Source organism: Anolis sagrei, chromosome 3 (assembly GCF_037176765.1).
Source record: "Anolis sagrei isolate rAnoSag1 chromosome 3, rAnoSag1.mat, whole genome shotgun sequence".
Classification (NCBI taxonomy): Eukaryota; Metazoa; Chordata; class Lepidosauria; order Squamata; family Dactyloidae; genus Anolis; species Anolis sagrei.
Window position 1 is genome coordinate 123232980 of NC_090023.1, and position 14404 is coordinate 123247383.

Genomic DNA, 14404 nt, shown 5'->3' on the forward strand with positions numbered 1-14404 from the left:
TTAGTTAATGGCCTTCACCCCTGAAGGGGGTGCCTTGGGCGTATACCAATTTTTAGTTTTTCCTAACTGATTATCGCCACAAATTGGGGGCAAATGTCTATTTTGCCTCCATCCCCCACCAAGTCCTCACCAAAGCTCTAAAAGCAGCCTCCATTCACTGAACATGTTGGTAAGGTCAGAAAGATGGATACCATCTGTTTCAAAAATTGGGTCTTGTAACGGGTCAAAAACACTGCGTACCCAGCGAGCCCCCTTTCTCCTGGGTCCGCCCAAAAACACCTGGCTCTCATCTTGATTTAGCCAGCAACATGCCACTCATGGCAAGGAATAATTGATGACCGGGACATCTGGTGGGGATTCACCCTTGACTGCAACAACAAAGGGATACAAGCATCCCACCATCAGCCTCTTGCATCTCTTCATTCAATTGAGACAATGAACGAGGCCTGAAATGGTCATCATGGGGGCTCCAGTGAGCATGAAGTTCAACCCTGTGGGCATAGCAGTGGCACTATACCAAAAGTGAGGGGACTTCCATAGATGACCAACGCAACTATTCCTGAAACAAGTTAGTTGTTAGAAGAAAATGACCTGAATATCGATCTTAGAATGAGTTTCACTTGTGACTCCCTCGGGGTGGAATCATATTCTGTCTGATCAAATAACTTTTGTGGCAGCCCCGATGGATATAAATATATCTCAAACTGTGTATATCAAGCCCATAAAGAAGAGCCTTAATGGCCATTGTCCAAACATTATTTGTTAGCTGGCCAATATTGTGGTAAGAAAAGCTGTCACAAAAGAAAAAAAAACCCTTGAGGATAGATTGGATGACGGCCCCAACAATGTAGGTGCTCGTGTCGCATCCGTCACTGGATGTTGGAGCACTTTGCAGTCTTGAATGTTTTAGGGGTTCTGACCAGGCTCTACAATGATTAGAGCTTTTAACTTAATAGTGACCATGCAAAGCTCATAGTGAGAAACCGGTCTGTGGTAGAGCCACCAACTCGAATACTGAAAGTATAAAGTCTGTTAAAGCGGCGGCCTGACAGGCAAACCCTGCGGCCATGGTTAACTGAGGCTCGCTTAATGTCAAGTAAAAGGGGCTCCCAATGATTGTATGAAGGACCACATTTCACATTTTACCTATCATTAATTATATAGCTGTAGTCTTTGGGAGGCCCCAAGCCATTGGGTCAGCTCGTAGCATCTAATGGATTTAATCAAATCAATAGAGCCGGTGTCAGTTTTGTTATAGCTAAATTGAGCAACCTGGACATAGGGAGCAAGAATAACACCGTTTAGTTGTGACATTGTTTAAATAATAAACTGTTGGTTAACTTTAGTAAAAGTTTTCATAGGAGCGCAGTGGTAAGCTCATAGAATTTGTATTATTATCATTTAACCATGATCCATCGTGGCGCTGTTTGTCTAATGCAGCCATCAATATGCGGGACACGCACCCTGGTAATCTATATAAGTCACTTAGGGCGTGGTTAGGCCGACTAAATATAAAACCCTAACTGACGGGTTTGCAAACTGAAGGAGGCAACATGAAATGACAATGGAATGGGCCAATCTTTATAGTGAAATTATATGAAGCCCCCCATTTACCTTAATTATTGTTATTGGCCCATGGTAGTCTTAGGCAGCTTGTAAGTTGTTAACAGAATCCATTCAGACATGTTAAATGTGTTATGTGTTAAATGTTTTGATACGGCCAATAGGCCAATCAATAAAACGTATCTATCCGTTCAGACATCTTTGTCTAATCTCTAGTTAACCAATATGGAATTCACCAGATGGTGTTGTAGGACTTTATGGCTGACATGTTCAGAAGTGTCTACTTCCCCGCTTATAAATGTGTGTGTGTGTATAAGAAGTCTCCTGTATGTCCTGGAAAGGGGGAAATGTCAACTAATTTTGAATTTTGCAAATCAGCCTTCATCTGAAATGTGGAAAACACAACAAAAAACCGTTAACAATTAATTAGCTGTGGCTGTATTGTGTAGCCTTAAATCTCTCCCTCTCTCTCTCTCTCTTTTAATTTAATAAATGATTATTCAGCTCGTCGAAATGTGTCTGTATACTTATTTTTTAATCCTATGCATGGTTTTTTAAATTAAATGTGTTCGCAAGGATATGGGACTGGACCTTGTAGGTATCGGCAGCGGCCGCATGGCTGTGTCCCAGAGTTAATTGGACTCTCTGAAATTTATTGGAATGATAGTTGGTAAAGCTGACAGAGTTGTGTGCAGACACACCAATGTGGGACGGCTATTCTAATGTAAGTGTCCCCGCCAGGGGAGGCTGGCTGGCCCTGCCTACCTGGACCAGGCTTTGGTCCCAGCACCGGGTGTCTGTGTGTTCAGTACCTGTTGATGTGGATGCCTCATCAGCCAAGAATCACAGCCGGGCTGGGTGTAGCTGTTGGTTGAATGTGTAGTGGTTTCACGGCCTTCAGGCGCCTGGACTCCACACCTCTGGATGCTCTGGTACATTGGTCAGCTTCTAAAACAGATATACGGGGGAGAAAACAGGCTCAAACATTGATGCCTTACATGCCCGCCCATGGCCTGGGAGGCAGCTGGGAATAGTTTCCCCTTCTTATCGTTAAAAGCATCAACCCAGGCCAAAAAGAGGGGGAGCATCAAGATTGTTTGGGGAAACTTCGTCTTCTGATGATGACCCCAAAGGGGCGGGGAGCGCTCCGCTGGTGTTTTCTTAGCCAGGCCTTCGTCATTTGGATCCCCAACCTTTTTATTGGGCGGCATCCTATATGGATAAAACAACAAGGCTTGGGAATGTTAGTGGTTAGACTTGTAGTTATCTGTTGGCATAAGTTATCAACTCACAACCCAGTTGTAGTCAGCAATGCGCAACACGCTCACCATCCAAAGCCGCTGGGGTGATGAACCTTTGATGAGATAGCAATGTTTAATTGTAGTGATTGGCAACCCCAACACTGTCCCGATGGACCCTGGGCTTTTTAATGATGAGCAACATTATCATCTGGTAACGTATGTTGTTTAGGACAGGCCCTGACCGTTTATTGAGGGATTGGGCCATATTTTATTATAATTTAGTATTGCTTAAGTAAGGTTAGTTGCAATTTTAATTATTCATTTATTTATTCATTTCAGTATTATATATGTGAAATTATATCTAACATCATAGAATCACAGAGTTGGAAGAGACTCCATGGTTTCTCTATTTTAACTCCTGGCAAGCAGCATGAAAATTGAATTTAAAGCACCTCTGATCTATAACCATCTGGTCTCTGTTTCACCTAAAGGAAACTCACCCACACATTGGGGCTGAGAGTTTTACTATTGAATAGCACTCAACATTAAGGTAAAGGTGAAGGTTTTCCCTGATGTTAAGTCCAGTCGTGTCTGACTCTGGGGCATGATGGTCATCTCCATTTCTAAGCTGAAAATCAGGCATTGTCTGCAAACAACTCCAAGGTCATGCAGCTGGCATGACTAGATGGAGTGACATCCTTCCACCAGGGCAGAACCTATTGATCTATTCACATTTGTATGTTTTTAAATTGCTAGGTTGGCAGAAGCTGGGGTTGAAGCGGAAGCTCACGCCACTCCCTTGATTGGAACCTGCCACCTTTGGGTCAGCAAGCTCAGCCGCTCAGCACTTTAACCACTGTGCCACTGAGGGCTGTCAACATTGAACAGTTCTTTTTATTGGTCAGGTGGATTTTTTTTAGATTAAAGCCCATTGTATATTGGCTTTATTATAAACAATCATGTGTTGGCCTTATAGAGTCACATTATAAAATGGGTGACATGTAATGAGCCTAATCAAAATGGCTGACAGCCTCTATAAAATGGCTGCTGGCCATGAGGTCACTATAATAACTCCTTTATACTTTTTGGGCAGGGGTAAAGCAATCCCACCATCTAACCCCAATTATAAAGGCAGGCTTTATGGCCAAACAATATGACTGGACAGGGGGCAAACAGATCCCACAAACTGTCCTTCCTTTGATAAGGAATTTACACCACTTTGGCACTTAGATAACACTTTAGGGGATGTCTCTTTATTTAAACTCTTCGCTGCCACCATAAACCAAATAATCCGGAACCCTCTAGCTATTTAAAATATTAAAAGGCTTTTTAGACCACCATGTACTGTGACTTTTAAAAGGGCTTCTTTATAGGAAAACAAATGAGGTTGAGTTAAAAAAGAAAAGGGACTCAATCCACAAATGGCACTTGACTCAGGCTTAGGTTTCAAAAATAACAAAGAAAGTTTATTGGATACAGAACAGAATGAAGTGAATGCAGTTTACTAAGCTTGGCTGTTACATATATAAGGTTCTTGTTCTTAAAAGCATATCAGTTGCATGAGAGAATGGTTCTATCTTTGTTACTATTTCGAAACCCAGCTATTTCTTCACTAAATAGCTGTAACCAGTTTGCCACAGCCTACTTCACTGTGCAAACTTCAGGCAAACTGCCTATTCTAATCAGGAACTCCTACAAGCTTCTCTAATCCTGCCCTAACTCTAACATCAACCAGAACTGAACTGAACTCTCTAAAAACAGCCTCTTACTTTCCCTCCAACAGGCTAACTCTGCCCCCCTTTTACAAACCAATCCTGGTTGTTTCAGGGCTGGCCCAGGCCTAGGCCACTCCCCCTCTCTGAACTGGAGCTTTTCCCTAAACCAAAATGGCTCCTGCCGCTCCCTGCCAGGCCTTCTAAGCTGAAAATACCTAGCCTGTCTCTCCTAGGCCCTGCCACCCTCGGCTGGCAAGGTAAGGGATCTTCACAGTCACCATGGCTGGCATGGCTTAAAAAGGCTGCCTGGCACAAGAAGAAAATGGCGGCCATCGAAAGAGCTAAAATCGCCGCCGCCACATGGCCAATATGGCCACCATGCCATGGGAGCAAGCCAGGCCCAGAGCCCCCCTCAGATACAGGGTTAATATTATTGTTTTTATTATTATTCATTGTAGGGGCCGCCCCAAAAGGCCCAAAATAGCCAAGTGGCACACCATCATCACCCTCAGCCACCCTCAGCACCACAGGAAGTTGCTGGGGGTGGCGGGGGGAGGAAACATCAAATGGCCAAAGCAGGCATCATGGAGTCAAGAAGAGAAAACAATGGGTTGTTGTAGGTTTTTCTGGGCTATATGGCCGTGTTCTGGAGGCAATTTTTTTTTTGCCTCCAGAACATGGCCATATAGCCTGGAAAACCGTACAACAACCCAGTGATCCCGGCCATGAAAGCCTTCGACAATACAAGAGAAAACAATGTTTAATGGCCTATAGTCTAAAGGCCGTGCTGTCCCAGACGTAGTGGCGCAGCCGTGCTACTCTGGCCGCGCACGGGACTGGGCCAGGGCAAGAAGCAAGAGGGAGATGGCGCACGCGTGCACAAGCGGTGCCGCGCCTTGAAAGCCAGCGTAGGCCCTGTGGCAGGCTCTGACACGAGGCCGCCAGTGACAGCTGAAAAAACACCCAGCAGGACTGCGCAGCGCCATAGCGCAGCAAAGAACCCAGCCAGCCTGGGCCCCACAAGCCTCTGGCAATCCATCAGATGGAAGAGCGAGAGGGGGCACCGCGCACACGCACAAGCGGTGCTGTACCGCAAATCTGATGAAGGTTGGAGGCTGCCAGCACCAGTTGAAAAAACCCCCACCGGCTGGCTAAGTAGCGCCACAGCGTTGCAAGGGAGCCCGGCCGACCCAAGCAAGGAGTGAGAGGGGACGTCGCGCATGCACACAAGTGGTGCTGCACCCCCAAAAGCTGGCGCAGGCCTGAGGCCGGCAGTGCCGGCCAAGAAAACCCATCAGCAGAGCTGCACAGCGCCACAGCGCTGCAAAAACCCGGCCGGCCTGAGCAAAAAGGAGAGGCTACGGCATGCGCGTGCTCAAGTGGTGACGCGCCTTTAAAGCTGGTGCTGGCCAGCGGCCGGCAACGCCGACTCAACAGCCCACCAGCTATCAGGTAAGAGCTATCAGGGAAAGGAAGGTATCCCAGGGAGAATAAGGGCCCGTCCCCGAGGGCACCATTCACCCTCTCGATGCCCTCCCCTGGTGTAAAGCCCAGGCCCGCTGCTTCCACAGGGAGAAGATGGGGTGGGGAGGGAGGGCCAAAGGCCCCACTGCCCCGCCAGCCCCGAGACCGACCTGGACTTCTTCCTTCCTCGACGCTCAGCTTCAGAATGAGGGAAGGGGGCCGGCCCGAGCAGAGAGCCTAGCTCCGCCCCTTTCCAGATAGTTCCATCCGGAACTAGAAGTCTCTCTTCGCCGGCGGAGGCAAACTCCCCTCCATGGCTGCGCGGTGGAGGTAAAGCTTTTTCCATGCCTAACAGGACAATCCTAACTCCCAGCAGAGGTGGATGAAGAAGATGAGACCTATGGTTGTATTTCTATTATGTGATCCACAATATAGTTGTGGATAGCTCTGAAAGTGTAGCTTTTTATGTTTCTGCTAGTAGAAAGTAAATTTTATAGGTGAGGTATGGTGCACTACAGTGGTTCAATTGCTGGATTCAACTCCCTCTCAAGCCCCCTCCCCCTAAGAGTATCTAGATTAGCCCTTCAATATTCTACAAGCCTTTATTCTTTAGAAGTATGTTTTTTAAAAGAAAAAAGAAGACATCTCTAGAAAATGTGTGAGAAAACATCTGTCATCTACCTTCTTCCTTGGTCAGTAAGGTCCAGCGGGCCTTGAAGGTGGTAGTTCCTTCACCACAAAACTTTCCATATTAATGATGAGTATTTCTCAGTAATGGACAAAAAGTAATGAATTTCAAAATATAGTGTTCTTCTGTGTTCAGTTTTCATTCTCACCAATGGGGAAGGAGTGATACTGCCTTTGGAACATGGCAGTTTCAGAGATAGCCCCTGTACATTCAGTAGATATCTGGAATGAAGATTTATTAATTTTTGAACAGATTAAGAACATACTTTCAGAGATTTGTAATATACATAATATTTACAAATCAAAATGTGTTACCCAGAAGGGAAAATATAAACAGAAATTAAACAGGAGAGTGTTTGGCAGCACAAAATATATTTCAGTAGAGAGATGTATACAATGAGATAACTCTGAACAAAGATGAATCATTATCTAGGAAGAAGGCACAAACTTTCATTAAAAAGTGGAATGGCTTAGGGTGGGAGTTGCACATATGAAATACGTTTGCTCACCCTCCCCGTTTCTTCATGCGACTTGAGAAAAAAAAAACTCATAAAGATTTTTTTTTTTTAAAAAAAACAACTTCAAAATCTAGCATGGACAGAATAAACTTCTCTTCTTGAATTTCTTCTTTTTCAGACAGCTATGAAACACACAGGATTCCTTACAGGCATATTCAGTATAAACTCCATCCAATATTGATAGGATATCCAGTTATGGAGAAAAAAAGTTAAAAGAGCTCAATGGGAATGTCATTGCTGCATGCCAGGCCCCTCTGTCAAGAGCTCCTGGTACATCAAAATGATGTGTTGGGAGATTGGAGGAGGGAGGAGGAGGGGTTTGGAATGGAGGTGGGGACTAAATTAAGGGAGGAACTGGGATATTATATGTCAATTCCTACTGGGATTTAGTGATGTGTCAAACAGCCCTTAGAGCACCAGAAAAGATATCCAGGGATCAAGGGGACATAATTTGTACTGATATTACATGGGTTTAGTTTTAGGTTAATCTCTGTTGTTAAAAACAGAAAACATATTGATGGAGCAAATAATTAAATACCTTCTCACCAAGAAGAAACAAAACCTTGGGAGATCAATCACCGACCTTCCAGATAATATCTTTAGGACTAAAATGATAACACAACAGAAGGCCTCACAATTTGATAAATAAAAGGCAAATATGATCAGTGGCTTTTTATCGTTTATTTTACGATGCATCTTAGGAGAGAGGGACAAGGAGACATGTTTCACAGGAGCCAAAAGTGACATCTGCCAGACAAATTGTAGTTGTCTTTGCAAGGATTCAAAGTTTTAATGTTTTCTCTCATAACAATTTGAAACTTTGAGCTTAAAGCCCAGAGTTTCAAAGAATGTTATTGTTGTGTACCCCTGAGAGACTGTGAATATGATTCCTCTCTTTCATACTCTTCAAAATCAATCTTAATTTTTATGTGTGTTTTTGTTGCCTTCATTGCAAAATAAAAGCCTATCTAAATAATTTACAGACAGCTGAAAAAATGGTCAACATAGAAGTAATCATTATGAGCTCCTATCATTCTCTGCATGAGAACACTGGAGACTTGTGATTCATTGTACAAAATTGAAAATGGGACTGCTAACCATTTATTCACATTGCTTATGTATTCCTCTTGTTCTGTGCATCATCAAAATACCATAAAGGAGACAGTTCAAATGCTTAATTATTCATTTCAAAAGATGCAGCTTACTTTCTTTGGTGAAAAAAAAACTTAGCCAAGAAGGTACAGTTCAGAAAGGCTACAAGAAACTGTATCTTTATTATTTTTATATTTGTGTTCTTGTTAGTATTGCTTCTGTATTCTTACATATATAGCCATGACTGTGGGATTTATTTGGAAATTGATTCAAAATAATTCATAAAAGAACTGATTGGTAGCCTAGAAAGTCAGCAAAGTTCTCCCAAGTCAAGTGCACAAACACATTTGGAGACTAATTAAAACATGCACAAACAAGAGACAAAGTTTTAAGGAATGTTATATTTTATCCAATTCACATCAAACTCTAAGGATCTTCGAACATGCCTGAGGGCAAAAAAAGATTGTGAAAGTGTCAAGGGACTCAAGAGGCTTGGTGTGGGGAGTTGTAACTGCTTTGCCAATTACTCCTCTCTGCCTGAAATGATTACCCTATTCTGCTTTATTCTGTTATCAGAGCAGTAATTGAAACCAGGGACCATGGACTTTTTTTCAATACATTCCTCAGTTCTAAGCCATGTAATTTGTCCAATGTCCACTATAATCCACTATCAGTTTTCATTGCTCAGAAAATTAAAACCTTTACATCAAGAATGTGAATACTCTATTTTGAAGAATTTCATAGAATCATAGAATTCTAGAGTTGGAATAGACCTCATGGGCCATCCATTCCAAACCCCTGCCAAGAAACAGGAAAATATAGCATTCAAAGCACCCCTGACAGATGGCTATCTAGCCTCTTCTTAAAAGCCCCCAAAGAAGGACTCTCCACCACACTCAGGGGCAGAGAGTTCCACTGCTGAACAGCTCTCACAATTAGGAAGTTCTTCCTAATGTTGAGGTGGAATCTCCTTTCCTGTAGTTTGAAGCCATTGTTACACGCCCTATTCTCCAGGGTAGCAGAAAATAAGTTTGCTCACTTCAAAGCCACTACCACCAAAAAACCACTTATATGCAAGTATACTCGGATTAATTTGCTTCCCTCTCTCTATTGGGATGGTTGGTTTTGTCCTATGTGTTCCCAGCTATGTGCCATGGAAGTCTTTCCCATTACATCTAGCATCCACTATAATATTACCAAAGAACTGTTCTCCCACTCAAATTTGTCAGGTTGCAATTTCCCACCTTCATCAGTGTATGTTGTGCCACTGTTCCTAGGGATAGCTTTACCATCCAGGATGAGGGGGATGTAAAATCCAATTTTCATCCTGGTCAAATGATGTGGCCCTGCAAGCAGTGTTGAACTGCAGCTCCCAAGAGCTCAGCCAGCATGTCTAAGAATGAGGAATGATGGTAGAAGCAGTCCAGCAATGTCAGGAAAGTAGCATAGTTCCTACTCCTACTGTAAATATTATTTATTTATTTATTTATTTATTTATTTATTTACCTTACTTATATACCGCTGTTCTCAGCCTGAAGGTGACTCACAGCGGTTCACAACAAATACGAACAGCAAAAATTCAGTGCTACAGTATCAAAACAGTTAACAACCTAACACATTACACAATTAATAAGCAGTTACTACAATACCCATTCACTGTCATTTCATCATCAAAAACATGTTCCAGATTCGTCATCCATTGTTCCATTCCAGTGTTCATTAACCAATCATTGCACTAATTATTCGAACGCCTGCTCAAACAGCCAGGTCTTCACTTTTTTGCGGAATACCATTAGAGATGGTGCTAGTCTAATGTCCGTAGGAAGGGCGTTCCACAGCCGAGGAGCCACCACCGAGAAGGCCCTATCTCTCGTCCCCGACAGCCGTGCTTATAATAAAACCGAGTAAGTCACGCTTCAACATTATTGATATTCTTACGGTATTTGTCTTCAAATAATCTACAGACAGCAGTGAATTCATATAAAATGCAATACATGTTTGTAATGTTGTGTTGTGTATTATGCATATATAATGCATGGGTATGAACACACCCATATATACAGGGAATCCTACTTTTAATGTTTAAGGAGAAAGAAACTTTGGTTTATGTATTCCACCTACCATATTTGAACTTTACTTAATTTCAAATATTTTATACTGTGAGTTAAAAATGTGTTCTAAAATGTAATAGTATCTATTTCTTGCTCTTCTATAGTTAAGCAAAAATACAATATAAACATACTCATTGTCAGCCTATAATGATAGAAAATCTTATTTTGATGAATTCGTATAGGTTTCCTTGGAAGATCTTAAAGTTTATGCTGGTTCCCTCTATGAACTGGCGCAAACTTTAAGATCTTCCAGGGAGGCCCTCCTTTCTCTCCCACCACCATCACAAGCACGGTTGGTGGGGGGTGAGAGAGAGGGCCTTCTCGGTGGTGCCCTCCCCCGCCTCTGGAATGCCCTTTCTAGAGAAATAAGATGGGCCCCATCCCTCCCCTCCTTTTGTAAGAGCCTAAAGACCTGGTGGTTTAAACAAGCTTTTGAGAATGACTCGTTTTGGCTGAGCCCCAGATACTGTTGAATATGGTCATATCTTTTTCTACCAATTACCCAGGTTACTTCCTTGTATTAGGCCCCGGAAATAAACAGCCATAGACTCTACCTAATTTCCTGGGCTGTCTACAAATTGCACCAGCCTCGCTCCAGCCTTTTAAATTGCCTTGAACAGACAGGATTATTTTAAATATATATGTGCTATTGTGATTTTTTATGCTTATATTGTCTTGTTAATTTTATGCTTATGTTGTTTAATTTGTATGTATTGATGATGTTACTTGGAAACTGCTCTGAGTCTCCTGGGGAGTTAGAGCGGTATATAAATACAGTTGTTGTTGTTGTTGTTGTCTAACAATGTACATGTTAAATCCTTCAATGACAATGGGGTTACAGTGGCTAGGAAATGCCCTGAATTTTAATTGCTCACATTTTCTTGTATCAGATCATATTTATTCCCACAAAACTGACATGGCTTTTCTGCTGAAGAATGGCAAAGAGATACATAGCAAACTGCAGAACAACATCACAGTAAATTATGGCAAGGGGTGGAAGCATTTTTTCTGGTTCAGCTGTTTATATATTTGAGAACTATACTTCAAATGAAAGAAGTAGAGGGCCCACAGGACCATTTGTCCAGGACAACAGAGCAAAAAAAGCAAAGGCATTGGAAGATTTTCTAAGCAAGTTTGAACCAAAGAGTCACTGATGATAACCAGAGCAATAGAGTGAATCAGATTTCCTAGGAGAGGGGTCAAGTACGGTTCATTTGACTGACTGTGCTATAAAGCAACTCAGAGAATCTCAGCTAAGTCTATCCACCCATGAAACTATTCCATTTTGGAACTTTGAAAGAGAAACTTTTGGGCAGACCAAACCCCAAACTTCAGGCATGAAGCAACTCCCCTCACCTCGGAATGGGCTGTAGGTCACCAATGTTCAGAGGAGATCCTTTTTTCTCTGCCCTCACTCTACTGTATACTAGGCTCTTCATTATCAAAAAATACAGACAGACATGTTGCTATTGAGGTCAAATAAAAACACTGTGAAGATAAAATCCTAACTCATTTTCTATAGCAGTAACCATTTTCGCCCTTTGATTCTTTTCCTATGAAACTACCATGAATTGACTACATGTGTTTAAGGATGTGAAGAAGCATAGAAATGTTTCCTTTTTTTCTTTTGTTTCCGGGTAAGTCCAGAGCATTTTGATAGCTGAAGTAAAAAAAGTACGATTTCACATAAACAAACTATTACATTTGAAAAAAAAAAAACCTAAATGGACTGACACCTGCATTTTCATTACCTCCAAAGGATCTGTATCCTTCATTACACTTGCAAGCTTCAGGTTTAGGGAGAAGAAGGCAGACTAGGTGGCAGACATCTACAATATCTTTCTGAAATCACACAACATGCTGCTTGAGTGCCCCTTCTGCAGAAATGCAATAAAATGAAGGATTGTGTTGTGCATTTCCTTCTGGTTCCAACATGGGTGAGGGAATGCACTGGGGCCATTTTTATTTAACTACTAGCTTGGGTACCCGGTGTTGCCTGGGTTATTCGAAAAAGTCATTTTTAAAAATTTTAAAAAATGCGTAAGATTGTCGGAGAAATACAACTCACACCATGAGTTAACCCCCTGAAACTCCACCAGTAGTTAAAGTTTGTCATGTTGGACAAGTTTGCTCTAGATGCCTCATTGGTGGGGTTCAGTTGATCTCTGGCTCCAGGGTAAACTACAGGTCCCACCATGGTGGGTCAGTCCCCTAAAATCCTGTAGGTTCAGTTGGTCATAGGGGTTCTGTGTGCCAAGTTTGGTCCAAATCTGTAATTTGTGGTGGTCACAGTGTCTCTGGATGTAAGTGAACTACAGCTTCCAAAAATGAAGTTGAGTTCTCTCCAAATCCCTCCAGTATTTTTCTGAGGTCATGGGGGTTCTCTGTGCCAAATGCGGTCCAGGTCGATTGTTAGTGGAGATCACAGTGCTCTGACTTGATGCAGGATGAACTACAACTTCCATCCTGTGGAGTCAATTCCCCAAAGTCTTCCAGTATGTTTAGTTGCTGATTACTTCTGCTCTGTTTGTTGTGCAGACAGTTGAAAAGAGTAGGAAAGGGTTAAGGGAGAGGCAGTGGGCAGGATCATGCAAATTCCACACCAACTGAGAAAGTAAGAAACACTAGGACAGTGGTTCTCAACCTGTTGGTCCCCAGATGTTTTGCCCAACTCCCAGAAATCCTAACAGCTGGTAAACTGGCAGGGATTTCTGGGAGTTGTAGGTCAAAACACCTGGCAACCCACAGGTTGTGAACCACTGCACTGGATGTCTGTGATGGAGGAAAGAAGTAAAATCTAGGATGAAATTGTCCCGGAATGAAAGCATTCCTTGGGTGGTGGGTAGTATGGTGTTTGGGGAGGACATTGGCAGGAGTTGGGCTACATGTTCATGGTGCTTGTTTAACCTGAAATATTATTAGAAGGAAGGTTTTTGGTGGCTCCTCAGCACCGTGGGTTAAAACTGTGGTAATGGGAGCCTGTTTGTGGGGGTGGGCACCCCAGCCATATACACACATACATATATTCACTTTTTCACTTTTATTATGTATACAGATTTAAAACCACCTACAGCGAAGCATCAGCATAAGGGTAGATTTCAGCCAGTATTCATCTTCTAGCCCCTCACTCACTCACCCCTTAATTCAATGTCATTCTGGACTTTTAACAGGATGGAACCTCAACCAGACAGTTATTCTATAATAGGAACCACACCTGCAGCTTTTTTTGGTGAGTGTGTGTGTGGGTGGGTGGGGGGGGGGAGCTATCCTGATCAGATTCCCTTCTCACACTCAGGCCTTAACCAATCATAGGTACAATTCATGGAATGCCTTTTATCAAAAGTGTCCATGTGTGTCCATCAATCCTGCATTTCTTCCTGATTTTCACACTTAGTGCTAAGTGACTGAACTGTGTCAATAAGGTCTTCAGTGTAGGAAGGTGAAAATTCCCAACTTTTCTCAAAATTGTCAATCAGATGAGAGTAAATACTACTTCGTCCTGTGCCTGCCAGCAGTAGCCAACATTGAACCTTGGGGTGGGAAAATGGACCAAGTGTTAGAGCAGCAATAGCCCAGTGCTAAAGATAGCAGTGCTTAGAGGAGGCATGGGCAAACTTCAACCCTCTAGGTGTTTTGGACTTCAACTCCCACAGTTCCTAACAGCTGGTAGGAAGTTTGCTCATGCCTGGCTTAGAGGCATCTCTTTCTCTCACACAAAATTGGCTGTGTGTAGCAACAGGCAGGATCGGAATAGTGCCTCTCCTTGTCTTGGGTGGAGTGCAAAACATTCCTAGCTTCATGGACACCAAAATGCAGCACAGAGGCAAAAAACAAATCTTATTTATTTATTTATTTACAATATTTATAGCCCGCCTTTCTCAGCCATATGGTAACTCAAGGCAGGTTACAGATTGACACAAATTTGATGCCATACATTCATAAAAGTGCCATTAAAACCATCAACATAACAATATAAAGGCATATATATAAAACCATGTTTTCGTGATTTTATC